The 14,108-nt window shown below is 43.5% G+C and overlaps 1 long non-coding RNA gene across 2 annotated transcripts in view; it reads left to right on the top strand.

Moving 5' to 3' along the window:
* Nucleotides 1-414: 414 nt before the first annotated feature.
* LOC116216562 (uncharacterized) overlaps nt 415-14,108 on the top strand; it is a 250,775-nt gene continuing 237,081 nt past the window's right edge. For both annotated transcript variants that reach the window (XR_014883014.1, XR_014883013.1), the window contains exon 1: nt 415-1,189. This is a non-coding gene — a long non-coding RNA (uncharacterized LOC116216562). The remainder of the gene's footprint in view (nt 1,190-14,108) is intronic.

Raw genomic sequence — 14,108 nt, 5'->3', positions numbered from 1 at the left:
GTAATAATCGGTCAAAGGATCTCTGCAGGAGCAAGTGGTGGACATAAATGAAGTCCTCCTGGAGTCTCGTATACCTTTTTGTGTGAATTGTTCCAATCTTGAGTTTTTGAGTTTGTAGGCTTGCTTTCCCCTTTCCATCTCTTGCCGTATATTGGAGCGCTCATGTGGCGATTCCTCTCTCATTCATCACATCACTGCTGCCAGGTGCAGATAGCATCCCCTGTAATCGCTAATCCGGTTTGCTCTGCCTGCTGACAACTCTAATGTACTTGGCTGGGGACAACTTTATCTGTTCGGGTGGCAAAAATTGCAATATCTCTTTACCAAGTAGCTCAGAGCATTTTGAGCTTGTACTGAAAACGCATTCTTTTCATAAGGAATGACAAAAAATCTCCGAGGAAAGCATTTCCCTTTGCTGCGGGGAAGCCCGAGATGAGAGGGCTGCACAGAGCCGTGCTGTGAGGCAGCAGCTCTCCCGTCTGCAGTGTGGTGTTCCACTGTAAAGTCACTCTTCTGTACAGAAAGCTGAATGAACGAACGAATGGATGGGGAAGGCAGTCAGCATCTACCATTGTAGCACTTTCTGGAGAGTATTTATAAATCGGATGTTGTAACGTGCTACAGGCTGCGTAGGTGTGTGCCTCTGACTGCACTGATTTGGAAGTGATAATGCTCCCGTGTGGAAAGGTATGTGATAATAGCACGGGGACAAACTGTAAGTGCCCTTGGTAGAGCGTGCTGTGCAGTACGAACAGCTCCATGTTTGTCAGTTTGGGGTTTGTTAATATTTGGAAATGGCAGTGATCCTGATCGTCGGGTGTCTGGAGATGTGGGAAACGAGGCAGGGCTCTAAATCCGACACGGTGCTCGCGGGGCTGGAAGCTAGAGCCATATCCTATGGCCTTCTAATTAAAAACCTTTATTTCCACAGATTTATTCTGTGGGCCTTACTAAACAGATAAGCCTTGGGTTTCTAATGGTGAATATTTTAGGAGGAATGTAGCCTTTGTTACTATGAATAGTCGGGAGCAGATTACCGGGATGCCAATTTCCTGTTGCCTTTCAGAGCTGCAATTTGAGCCCTATTTGCTCCTGGCTCTTGCACAATTGAAAACAATGGGTGGCTTCTTTCAGGTTTCACTTCAGAGCTCTTAGAAACTGGGGAAGTGGCTAAAGCCCTACTTTACAGGTAATTAACAATAGATAATGTTTGCTCTGCGGTTCTTTTTTTTTTTATTATTATTTAAAGGCTGATGGAGGTGGAAGAAGCATACCCTGAGCTCCCTGCAGCTCAGTTTTGCGGCCGCGATGCCAGGCCACAGCACGATGTGTCCCACATACACTCAAAGGGACAGAGAGGAAAACAAGGGTGAGAGGCGTTAGGTTGCTAGCAGTGCTGCAGGATGAGCAGCAAAGCCCGGTCGGGCCGCCCTCCTTCATCAGTGCGAGTGTTTGCTGCTGCTGCGGACCTGCTCTTTGATTTAGGGCCCCTTTTTATTGTATCCTCTATCTCTTTTATTAGGTGCGTACTTCTCATACCTTGTTGACATTTTTGTAGGACGGTTAAATATTTTCTTATGTCTATTCAATCCTAGGAAAACACATGTCCTTTAGAGTTTATCTTAAATGCTGAAGCTTGTTTTACCGCATATAGGCGCCTGTTGTTTAACATATCTAGTTAATACAGAGCTGTGGGGACTCGGAAAGGAGCTGCCAAAGAAGATGCTCTTGCGCCATGATTTGTATGTATCTAGAGATACACCCACGTGGCTGGGGTGGAGAGGAAACGTCGGAATGGGGATGCTCGGGCTCCCCGCAGGGAGCCGGTGAGAGATTAGCATCAGAATGAACGTCAGTCTTAGGAGCGGGCTCCGTGTCTGCGGGCTGTGGGGTGGCAGCCGGGCGGGCGTTGAAAAAATTGGGGAAAAAAAATCACACACACATTAAAAAAAAAAAAAAGAAAGAAAAAAGAAAAAAAAAAGAACAACAACAAAAAAAAAAACGGACGTTTTACACGAAGAGCTGTTTAGTTGGCCTCACTGTGAATGCGGAAACTTCCTGAGTAGGCAGGAGAGTCGTGCACGCACATAATGTAGGTGTCCGGTATGTAAATGTGCTCTTACTTTTGCATCTGCAAACACGACGTGTGCTAAAGCTAGAGGAGAGATGGAAAAGTTAACCGCTGCAAAATCTGCTCCAGTAATTCTGGGCTGATGCAAGCAGTCCTACTCAGGAGCGAAGCCCTGCATCTACTACATTTGCCCATCCCAGGGCAGCTTTTGTCCTGCTTGCCTTTGCCAGCCAGGGGCTTTTCTTGCTGGTGGCACCGCTGGCCCGAGCGTGTTGTCTGCACTGGTGACACTGATACAGCTGATCCTCAAACAGAGGGAAAAGAAAAAGACTTGTGATGCTTGACTTTGGCACCAAGGAAATGCCACTCAGGGCCATACCTGGAGGCCCCAGCCTCAGGCTGCCTCTCCATGGTAAATGGGCTCTGGGCAGTCATCTGCTCTCTTCTCACTTTCCTGACTGAAGGTGCAGCTGTGTAGGTGGTTACTGACATCACATGGGATTATACAGATCAATGAGCCAAAAAAGGGCAAGATTTTCTAGCAGCACCTTTTAGAATTCTGTACATGAATGCTATCTATGTGAATTTCAACATGTAAACAAAGTATTTGAAAACAAAGAGGAAAAAAAAGGAAGAAATGAAAGCAAGAAGCAATTTTGCAGTTTACAACTGTGTTTCTGAGTTTCCCATGAGGCTTGTAGCATTTAATTAGCTTTAACTGGGGATATTACTTTTGCCTCTTGTTCTCACCATCTGCAAGGCTATTGGAATAACTGGCTGATTCTGTAACCTACCAATGTTTTTCCTCCTTGTTGCAGTTCTCCCTTCTATGGCCTCACTGATATCCTTCTGACTGTGAATCTTGCAATAAAAAATATCCCCAGTGGAGAACAGGAAAGCAGAGTCACAGTACACAGGATGTATATCTTCTTCAGAGCAGGAACAAATGAAAGGATGGGCCTCTGTCGCTCATTTTGCCTTTAGTCTATACCTTGGAACAGTCAAGATAAGGCTGGGCATAGATGCTGCTGCATAAGGGCCATACTAGAAGGGCTGAGACTAGAACAATTGCAGGGGTGTGAATGGACAGAAACACTGAGGTGTATTTTGTTGTCTATCTGCATGCCTAGTATCTGAAGTCTTGTAAACTTTGATACTCTTAATATTTACTTCTGAAATTTAAGTGAGGCTAATTAAAACAATGGAAAGAAAAGTGTGGAATGGAAAATGGAGCAAAAACTGTTATGTCATGGCCTGAACCACTGATTAAGCACCTGGGGAAAGGACTTGGTCAGCCCTGGGAGCACAGCTGTGCAATCATAAGGGGTGGAGCCTGGCTGCACCTCTCTTAGACCTCATTGAAGGGGGGCTGACTGTCGCTGGGGAAGGTTCTCTGGTTGGAGATTCCCCCCTTGGTGGAGTTTCCCTTGTGAGCCTAGATCTTTGGAGACAGTTGAGCACTTTTCCTTTGTAACGTATTTCCATCATGCTAGTAGACCCTTTGTCACTACACCTCCTGGATCACATTCCACTGCGTTGATCTTTCTAATTGTTACAACCTCTCAATGCTGTGTTCCACTTGTAAGTGCTGAGATTTGGTGGCTGGAGGGACATGAGGTGACTTAGCTGCAACCACCTCAGCTTAATGAATTCATTTTGTCCTGCAGTTGACATCAATGTCTCACTTTCTGGCTTCCACTGAGATGTGTTTTCAAAGAGATACATTTTTTGCCTCTTCTGGAGTGTTTACATAGAATACAACTAATGATAAAAAGAATATCTAGTGACCTAGGCTGTGCAACAGGCAAAAATTTCTGCTTTTGCGTTCTGTGGGCAGAACAGAGGGGATATGTGGAGATATTTGCGTATGTCAGCAAAAAGCAAAGCTTTTCCTCTCATACATCTAAGATTTTTTCCATGCCTTTGGACAGGCCGTTCTGGTTGTCAGCCTCACCGGTACGCTGCTGAAGAAAGCAGTGTCTCCATCGTGATACTCAGAGAATGTCAATTCGCCAAAACAAATGGTGGGTAGGGAAACGCTTGCCTACTCAGTTTTGGTTATGTGTAACCTTTATGATATCCTCTTACAAATGCCTCCCAGACAAGTGGGTAGCACACCAAAAGCCAGAACGGTGAAAGCTCCTGATGATCTCACCCAGCCTGTCCTTGAACAAGCTGCTTTTTGGTGACGACGAGGCCTCCTGCCCCCAGCCCACAGCTGGGCCTCAGCCTACCCTTAATGTCCCGTGGCCTTCTCCTTGCCCCTACAGCTTTATCAGTACAGGCCTAGCACAGTTGGGGGCACAAGGCTGAGACATTACCTGGCAAAGAGAAGTAGGTGAAAGCACTTAGTCATCTGCAATCATTTCCCTAAAAAAGACTTGATATTGTCAGCTGGTGTGTAGCCTAGGGGTTATCCTCTTATCTAGGCCTAGGCAGGAAACCTTGTGATTTACAACCTATGTAAGAAATAGTGATTGTGTGGCTAATCTGCAAAGGAGATTACTGCAGTGTGCTTCCCTAAAGCATCCCAAGGTAGTGGGATCAAGCAGTGTACCTGCAGGCTGTTGGCTGGGCAGGTTAGGGTACCCAGGACATGGCCGGCTCTGTGAGCAGGGCTGGAATGGAGAATTTTTGTTCTGAAAGCTGTGAGCAATCAGAGGCCCCAGTGTGGGGCTCGTTTCTGCACCTGGAGGGTAGCTGCACAAAATCATCAGGTGCAAATTCATCTCAGCTGAGGAGCACACCGAGAACAGTGCCTTTGCTAATATATAGAGGTAAGAGACGGCTGTTCTTCTTGATATGAGTGTGCTAGTCTTCTCCTGACCTGCCTTGAGCTCTGCTACATTGTTACCTGAAATGGACCAACTGTCCCTTCATGGCTGTGGGTGGCATGCTCTCCTTTTGTGTTGGAGTTGCTCTGGAGTATATGGTGAATGTTTGGTGAGTCTCTGCTGGACTATTGGATTCGGTAGCAGCATGCTTCCTGATGTGTGTGGGTAACCATGCCGGCTTATGAACCGTGGTTAAGCTTCAGCTGCTTGGTGTGTGAATTACAGTGTCTACTCTCTGAAAGAACTTCCAGAGAGCCCAAGCCATGGTAGTTATCTAATGAGGGTACGCTTACTTGCATAGTGCTTGTTAGGAGCACCGTCTGGACTGGAGCTTTGGGAGGCTATTGATACAAATAGGGCATGCGTAATACCTTGCAGACATTGTTGCGTATGTGACTGGTGGTGGGATGCTACTGGGTATGAACTGTCTCATAGCAGCCCCCGGAAGCAGTGTGGCTCAGAATTGCTACTTGCAGTATTTGCAGCTACTTGCAGTATTTGCAGCTACTTGCGGTATTTGCAGCTACTTGCCTGTATTGAAGTGCAGCTCTATTGTTTGTTTATGCTGAGATGGCTTGCTACCTTTTAGAGACTTTGGGTTGCTGGGCTACTCCTTGTAAGATGTGAATTATTTCCTCCCCCCCACCCCCCCCTTGAATCACCAAACTTCTAGGCTATCTAAGGCAGAGGCTTGTAATTAACACAAACTGGAAATGAAGATGGCTGCTTAGCACAGGGCTAGGAGGATGTAATTTGATCTCCAAGGATGCTGATATAGCTCTGAAATAATCACTTCTGTTGGTGTTTTTTTTTTTTTTTTTTTTGAGGGAGAATATGCTTGCCCCCAGCCCTAGGTGTTTGGCTTGGCTATGACTAAAGTACGATTACTGCAATGCTGGGGCAAAGAAGCATCCCACTGGGGGGGGGGGGGGGCGGCGGCATTTTTTTGGGATGCTTGTGAAAATCTTTAGTTTGCTTCTCCTTAAAAGCTCTGTGCAAAATCCTGTTGTAGGTTGTGCTCTGGGATTTTGGAGCTGTGATCTTCCTGATGATGCCTTTACTGTCTTACCTGGCTTTGCCTGTGGGTGGACTGCTCTGGGTACAAGCTTAATTAGCACTTCTCCTTGCCCTGACTTTTATTGCTCCGATAAGTGGTTTCACTTCCTGAAGTGTTGAAAGTTGTTATTAAAGCAGCAACAGGCTCGACCTGAGATTCACCTGCTTGTGTATATGTATTTTTTCCACCTTCAGGCTGTTTTCCCACTGGGCTTGCACAGCCAATGGAACGCGGTTTCCATGTCTGCTGCATGGGTTGTAGCCTCACTCTGATGAATGCTGTAGTGCTTTTTGCTCAGCTGTTAAGGAAACGGGGAGGGAGAGCCCTTTTGCCTATGCTTCTTCAATATCCATGAGCGTTTCAAATCCTTACAGAAAAATGCCTTTGCCTGATTAGAAATCTTTAGCTGGGTAGAAACCGAGAATAGATACTGAGTGGCTCAGCTGGGGGAGGGGAAGGGGGTGGATTGGAGAGTGACAATATGGTATTGTTTAGATTTTTTTTTTACCCTCTTCATAGTGATGCATTTTAACTGTAAGATTTTCCATCAGCCTTTTGTCTGAATTATAACCTGCACCTTTCTATATCTGTTTATGCCTAGCCCTTTGGTGGGACAGCAGTGGAAACACAGGTGTACCTGCACTGTGCCTCAGCTTTGCAGAGCTGGAGGGAATAAATGCTGCAGCTGTTCAGCCCCTGCTCTGACCATTTGGTCACAGTGCTGTTGCTGCTGCTTTTTTTTTTTTTTTTTTTTTTTGCAGGGTGTGGTGGAGGGCCTGTTCTGTCATGTTTCTCACTTTTAACTCTTGCTTTGAGGAGTTTCTTGGTGCATTTTTTTCAATGAAACCCTTTGAGTGCTAAGCTGTGTCAGACACGTTCAGAATTTTTGAGTTCTTTCTGAAGCTGACCTAGGAGAAAATGAATGCAGGGAGTATTTTTCTCACCAAATGTCTTCGCAGCTCTCTAAGACGCACACATCAGTGTTTCCCAGCTGCCCTGGTTTCTCATGCATATGAGCCCTGCCAAGCAGTTTCCTAATGCACCCTGTTTGGACAAAGGCTCAGTTGTTGTTTTCTGTTGATAAACTAAGTGTTTAACTGCTTCATTCCCACCGTGCAACAGAGTTGGTGGGCAGCCATTAGCTCAGGCCCCAGCCTTGAGCTCACTGGGACCCATTGCTTGCAGGATTTGTGTGCTGTGCCTTGAGAGTGGCCTGTAGCCTGCCCGGCCTGAAGTGAAGGGCTAAAACCTCTGGCTGCGTTTTTCATAGCAAACAGAAGTCCGCACCTGGCTGTCTGCAGGGCTGACAGCCCTGAATTGAGCCCTCTGTGACCGCGTTACAGCCGGGGCCCGGCACGGTGCATCCGCCCCTGGGGAAAGCTCCCCTTCCTGGTCCTGCCGTGCCTGGGAAAGCCACTCTTAAATTCGGGGGGGGTGGGGGAGTGGGGGGGAACAGAGGCTTGAATTGTTGCGCGGAGTCAGCGGCCCCGCTGAGGGGGCTTTTTCTCTCTCCTGGAGAACAGACCGCGCACAAAGCCAGATGGTTCCCGTCTGCTGGCTGTATTCAATGCACTTCCTCCCACAGACGGGAGCCCTTTTGCCCTCCTCCCACCCCCCCTTTCAAGCATCCACCACGGGGCCTTTCTGTTCCGCGGCTGGAAATAATCTTTTATTGCCCAGTTGTTCGGAAGTGACCTTTTGCCCTTGATTAGATAGCACCAGGCTCTATCGCCGGATTGCTTTTGAGCTGGCAGTTGCTTTTTTGTGTTGGCTGATCCGGTGTCAGGGAGAACAATGTGGGGCTTTGCAGAATTTCAGGCCGCGTGGGGCTGGCTGGGGGCAGGGAGGCATGGCGTGCTGGAGAGCGGCCTCATGGGCCGTGATTAATTATAGGAAAACTTTCCCATTAATAAACTGCAAAACAAATTTTGTTGGTCCTTTTTATTTAACATTCATCTTGCACACCCATGCAAATTGCTCCGTGCTCCTTCCCAAGCTCTTCAGCAGCAGGAAGCAAAGCCACTCCTTGTTTCTTTTTGATGGGGTTGTGCAGTCAGGTAAGCCAAAACCCGCCCCCAAAGCAGGAGCCCCCCACCCTCCAACTGGTGTAGAGCTTTGGATTGTTGTGTTTCCCTGATGGAGAGGCTGGAAAAGTTATTTCAGGCCCTGGATGAAATAATGCCTCTCTGGTTCTGAAAAGCAATTTTGATGGACTCAGAAAGAGGAGGCTTCCTGGTTACCTGTGGGCTTAAAGGGGGTCTGTTTAAAGAAGATGGAAGAAATTCTGTAAAATGAAATGGGAAGGAAAGTAGGAGATACTACAGATCTGCAAAAAAGCCAACAAACCAAGAAAACCAATACAACAACAAAGCCACCTCATCCTAGAGTTTAATTGTACATTGTACCTCTCTTAGTATATAAATCTTATACTCTTCTGCTATTTTCAGTTAAAGACAAAATGTATTGTTTCTGTTTTGGGGGGGAGGGGGTAAGAAAAAAAATGATCTTCACATTGAAGAAAATGGGTGAGCTACCCATGAGCTTAAGCTGAGACCCCTTCCCTATATTGCCTTCCTCTGGACTGGCTGGCTGGCTTAGAGACAGCAGAGTAAAGCTGTTATCTTGCACATTATTCAATGATCCAAAAACTATAATCAGTATTTTTTTTTTTTAATTAAGTTTTCAATACATTTTCAAGAGGCTTAGTCTTCAGTAGTCTGGTGAAATAGAAAGGAAAAAAATATATCTGGCTTCCACTCATGTAGAAATTAAAGGAGGGAGATCACTCTTCTGCAAGGCTTTTATTGCATTTCTTGTTTTCACCCAATCCTGTTACAATTTTCTGAAGGGGATAATTTGTCTTTGGTTACCACTGTGTATTGTACTCCTCTCTTAAGTTACTTTTTATATATAAATGTATAAAAATGCTCTCTTGGACTTGCTGATTCAATGCCAACTTGTTAATTCTGACCATTGCTACTCCGTGGGGGTAACAGGGAGGGTAGCTGGAATGCCCTGGTGACATCTGCTGCGGAGGTGCTATAGTAAATGTATACCTGATCTTGTGATTCAAGTGTTGTGGTGTTTGTGCTGCATACATCTATGTTAAATAATTTGTCAATTATTATTTGATATAGATTGTGCAACTTCCTTTGAGTGTGCTTAATCTTACAGTACTTCCCACCCTCCCCCCTCCTGCTTGAAGTCTATTAGAGAATTGCTCACTAGATAATGCAGGTTGGTCTGAATATGCAGATATATCAAGATTCTCAGTGCCATGTAATTTTCCGTAGAAGAAACATCCATGTGTGCTCATAGTGTTTCAAAACTATCCATTGGAAAGTGGTACTTGCTCTTTTAGTGTGCAGTTAATCACACCCTTAGGGCATGGAATGTGCAAGAATAAACCTCTGAAGAATAATGTATTTTATTTCTAAAATAAACTCTGAAGTGCTCTGTGTTAGGGTACCTGCATGACCAACCATGTGTGGAGAGCTGTGGATCACCCCTAATGCTGTTATGCTGCAGGAAGTTATGTCACTGGGGCCTTTGACGTGAAAGTAAGAGGAAACTCAGGCTGATGTGGGGTGTGAGAGCTTCATGATGCTGAACAGTGGTATCTGGAGTAGGTTTTGCATATGATTTTTCTTTTTCTTCTCAACTGTTCCCAACTACAACAGGCAGCTGTGTGTTACTCTCCATTTTCCTTTTGTCTGATCTACCAGGAATGTTATATGGGGTAACTTGTGAGCAAACCATGGGTTGGCTTGTGTTGGGCTGACCAGCTGTGTTGGTAATAGCTAAACAGGTATGTATCTGATGAAAATGGAAGAACCTTAGAGCAATTATTCTGCTCTTGATTTCTTTATTCAAGTTTACGGTTTGTGCACATCTAGGTTACTTCTGTTATGGGAATCTGATGAAGAGCAGTTATAGGAAAATTCATGCAAGCAAATGTGTTTAAATTCTTTCCGCTTGTTAGATCTCTTATGGTTTCAGCGATGGCAATATGAAAGTCAGGTTTGAAAGTTTGAAAATGGCAGAAGCTTCAGAAAGAATGGTGCTTTTTTTTTTTTTTTATCAAGTGGAAAAAGCGTGACCTGGTATCAGGCAAAGTAGGGTATCTTGTTCTCATCGTCCTGTACAGGAACCCACGTTTATCTAATAAGGCTATTTCCACTTACTAATGCCTTTGCTGCTGTTAGTATCTGGTAAGATGCCCGTGACTGTTAGCAATGTTGTTTTTAGCCGTTTGCGTGTCATTTCAGACTTTTTTTTTTTTTCCACAAATAATGATGTCCTTCTGCCCACTGAACACATCTTGTAGGCTACCTGTCAGGGCTGCAGCCCATGGCTCTCTCACTGTGCCCACACATTAGAGGTCTCAAATATGTGTCAAAACTTTGGCTGCAATGTAGTGCAGAGAGATGCAAGCCAGCTGAAATTTTAGTGAGAAAACCAGAGAAGTGCTGGCTTTAATGTGGACTATCTTACCCAGTTTTTCTGCAGCATCTGTGGTAACATGTTCATAGAAGAAGCCATGTTTTAACTCACGTCAGTATGTGGTCATTTCATGCCCTAAATGAAGCATGTTGAGCCTGTGGGCTGCACGTTCTGGTGAATACTGGTGCTACAGGTACTGCTCAACTACCTGTTTTCATCAGAGGTATTGATAATGATCATAATATCACTGAAGAAATGGCTTCATAGATGTCACTGAAAGGCACAATAAACCTCTTGGTTTGTATGACACAGTAAGAAGAACAAAACAGAGTAAGGTCATTTTCTTAACTTTTGTTGACATATCTGGTATTGCTACCAATGTTGCCCTGGGTGATGGTCATTTAAAAAAACAAAAAAACAGACTTACAAAATTAAAAGAAGGCAATACAATTTCCACCAGCAACTCGTGTTTAATGATCTATCATTGCATCAGACATCAAGAAAATTTCTGTGCAAAAACTTTAAAAATACCAAATATCATGCAAATCATCATCAAAGCTGTGAATTTCATAAAGTCCAATGGATTGATTCTTTTCTGGTTCCAGGAGTTCCTTGAAAGTATGGATGCTGACTAGGGGGACACCATTTACTTTTCTGAAGATGACTAAGTTGAGTTAAAATGCTAAAAAGACTTTATGATTTGTAAAATGAAATCAAGTTCTTTATGGAAACAGAAGGAAATGTTATGCCAGAATGTGAAGATGGAGAAATGTCTTACAGATCTAGTATTTTTGGTGATTTAACCTCTTATTTAAATGAGCTAACGTCTTTAAGGTGGAAAATGAATTTGTGTGATGTTTCAGACCATATCGGCATTTGAAATGAAACTTAAATTATGACATGCTCAAGTTGCAGCAAATGATTTCATGTATTTTGATGCATTGGCTAAATATAGTCCTCTGAACATAGTTTCCATTTTGATAAGGGTATTTGAGTATAGGTTCCAAGACTTCCAAGAAAAACATTGATTTTTGGGGGGTATATTTGTGATGCCATTTTCATTTGACATAAATACATTACAAACACGTTTCCAAATGGAACACACAGAGTTGCAACCAGACTCAAAGAAAAATTTAGTTGTGGCTCTTTCGTGAACTTTTATAAGACCTATTTTAAGAGAGAAAGATATTCCATGCTTCACAATCACACCTTATTCATTAACTGCTTTTTGGCAGTATGTATCTTTGTGAACAAGCATTCTCAAGGATGAAGCACAGGAAGAGTAATGTCATCAAAAATATCTGATGACCACTTTGATAATTCACTGTGAATTGCGGCTACTTCCATTGAACAAGATACTGATGCATTAGTTTTGCGAAAACAGGTACAAAAATCCCTCTAGCTTTGTTTTTGTTGCTCTGTTTACTACATTTTGATAAATACTTAAATGATGCTTTTTGTTATTTATATGCATTAACTATATTACATATTTTATATGCAATTCCTGTTTGCTCAATATGGCCCAGGCAAGCCAAAAAATTGGACACTCGTGCCCTAAATCAATGATCATTTCCAGTCCAAGCCTCCTTTTGGCTCATAACGTGGAATTTGGGCCTAGCCCTGAGTGTCAACCATGCTGGCTATGTTTTGATCAGTTCTGCCAGCTCTAACCAAGGGTGACTCTGCTTGTAGCAATACACCTGGGCTTACCCAGCACACAAGAAATGGGGATGAATCTAAGTGAGAAGCTCAAGGAAAGAGTGAGACTACTTATTTCCTTTCTATACCATTCAAATACAATTTTCTTTAGTGTTTTTTTTTTCCGTTTTCCTTTTAAAGAGAGGCTGAATTTCAAGTGGAGCACTTCTTTAGTTGTTCCAAGCTTGAAGTTGTTGCCATGTTGGATCTAAATAAATTGCTCTGTAGAATTGGTAAGACTAAGACTCTGACAAGCTAGGTTGCTTACAGAAGAAACTTTAAATATCTGAAATTGTTTCAGGATATGTGTGTGTTTAGTGGAAGAAGGGAGATGAATTAATCATCTATATTTTTAATTTGTTTCTTTCTCATCCTGCACTGTTTGCCTGGGAAAACAATGATTCTCTTTCAGCCTTTTCCTTTCAATGAGTTGGGATTACTATTATTATATATATGGGATTATTTACATGCAAAACTTAAGCATATATGTAAGCACTTGCAGGATTTTAGCCTTTTGTTGTTGCAAAAGTATCACTGTTTTCCGGTCTCAGATGAACTTGTCATTTTAAAACTTGTAATAAACTGAATTAAGTCAGTGTGGGAAGGTAATTAGCCCTGAGAAAAAATAAACAAGCTTGAAGGAGTTTAATAAACGTTTTCCCTCACCCCCAACTGAGTAAAATGAGGCACTGCCCTTTCAAACCACTTTGGTACTGGAATAAATGCATTGGAGAACAGTAAGCGATGCTAACAAATGAAGTAAAACCTGTTCCTAGTTGCAGTCTAAATTAAGCAAGACCTCTGAAAGTGCTGGATTTTCTCTACCTAGTTTATATTTAGCTTTGGCTGATTCAGTTTCCTACCACAGTGGGAGACTGTTGCAAATACTGCTGTGCACTCCTCATGGTTTGCTGACATGGCAACCAAAATATCAGTCCCCTTTACTGTTGTTCAGCCTGTACTTCTGATGTACTTCAGGCACTTGTGCTGCATCTAGTTTTTCAACTACAAAAGAAAACAGTGACAGGAAACTTGCTCATAAAAGTTAGTGGCAGAAATAGTAACTGCAAGCTGATGTTGCAGAGTTTGGAAGCAGGTGGATGTGACCTAATGCTCTTGTCAAGGTTCCTTGAGGCGTGAAAAAGGTTCTTTCAACCAAATGGTTTTTCCGTGTAACCTTCATGTTATTGCAGTATCGTACATGAATTGCTTGGATGTTCCTTGGATGTTCAGGATGGCTTTAAACTAAAAGAGTGGAGATTTAGGTTAGATTTAGGAAGAAACTCTTTACTCAGAGGGTGGTGAGGCCTGGCACAGTTTGTGCAGAGAAGCTGTGGGTGCCCCATCCCTGAAGGCGTTCAAGACCAGGCTTGATGGGGCCCTGCACAGCCTGATCTGTTGGGAGGCAGCTCTGCACATGACAGGGGGTTGGAACTAGATGATCTTTGAGGTTCCCTCCAGTGTAAGCCATTCTATGATTCAGATGTTATTATTTGAGTATAAAAATTTAGGCCAGAGTCAGGCTGAGGATGACTGTCTTTGCAGATGGCAAAACAAGCCTCCCTTTGGTTCTCCTTCTCACTCCTATCTCCTGCCTGCACTGCACAACCCAAAGCCATTCAAAATAAAGCTGTGAAATTGCTCTGCTCATTACTAATGAGCAGGGCTCTATGGTCCACTCCTTGCATGGCACTGAGTGCTTGCTGAAAGCTAAACAAATAACCCTACCAAAATAAACCAGTTTCAAATAGTAGCAAATACAAGAGGAGCACAATAATATTGTGCTCTTTTTCCTGACTAATGTTTCTAGCTAGTCAGCCCTTAATGTTATTGCCTTTATGAGATTTACATAAATTAGTCATCACATTTTATCATTTTCCTTTTACATATGTATGGCTATTAGATGTGTGTGGAAAAAAATGTCATGAGTATCAGAGGTCTATTTGCATTAGAATTTCCAGGGGAAATGTCAAGTATGACCTTTCTCTTGTCTGGGTGGCTAATC

This window comes from Meleagris gallopavo, chromosome 4 (genome assembly GCF_905368555.1).
Source record: "Meleagris gallopavo chromosome 4, MGAL_WU_HG_1.1, whole genome shotgun sequence".
In the NCBI taxonomy this organism is placed as follows: Eukaryota; Metazoa; Chordata; class Aves; order Galliformes; family Phasianidae; genus Meleagris; species Meleagris gallopavo.
The sequence above is the reverse complement of the archived record's forward strand: the minus strand, read 5'-3'. Positions and strand labels throughout refer to the sequence as shown.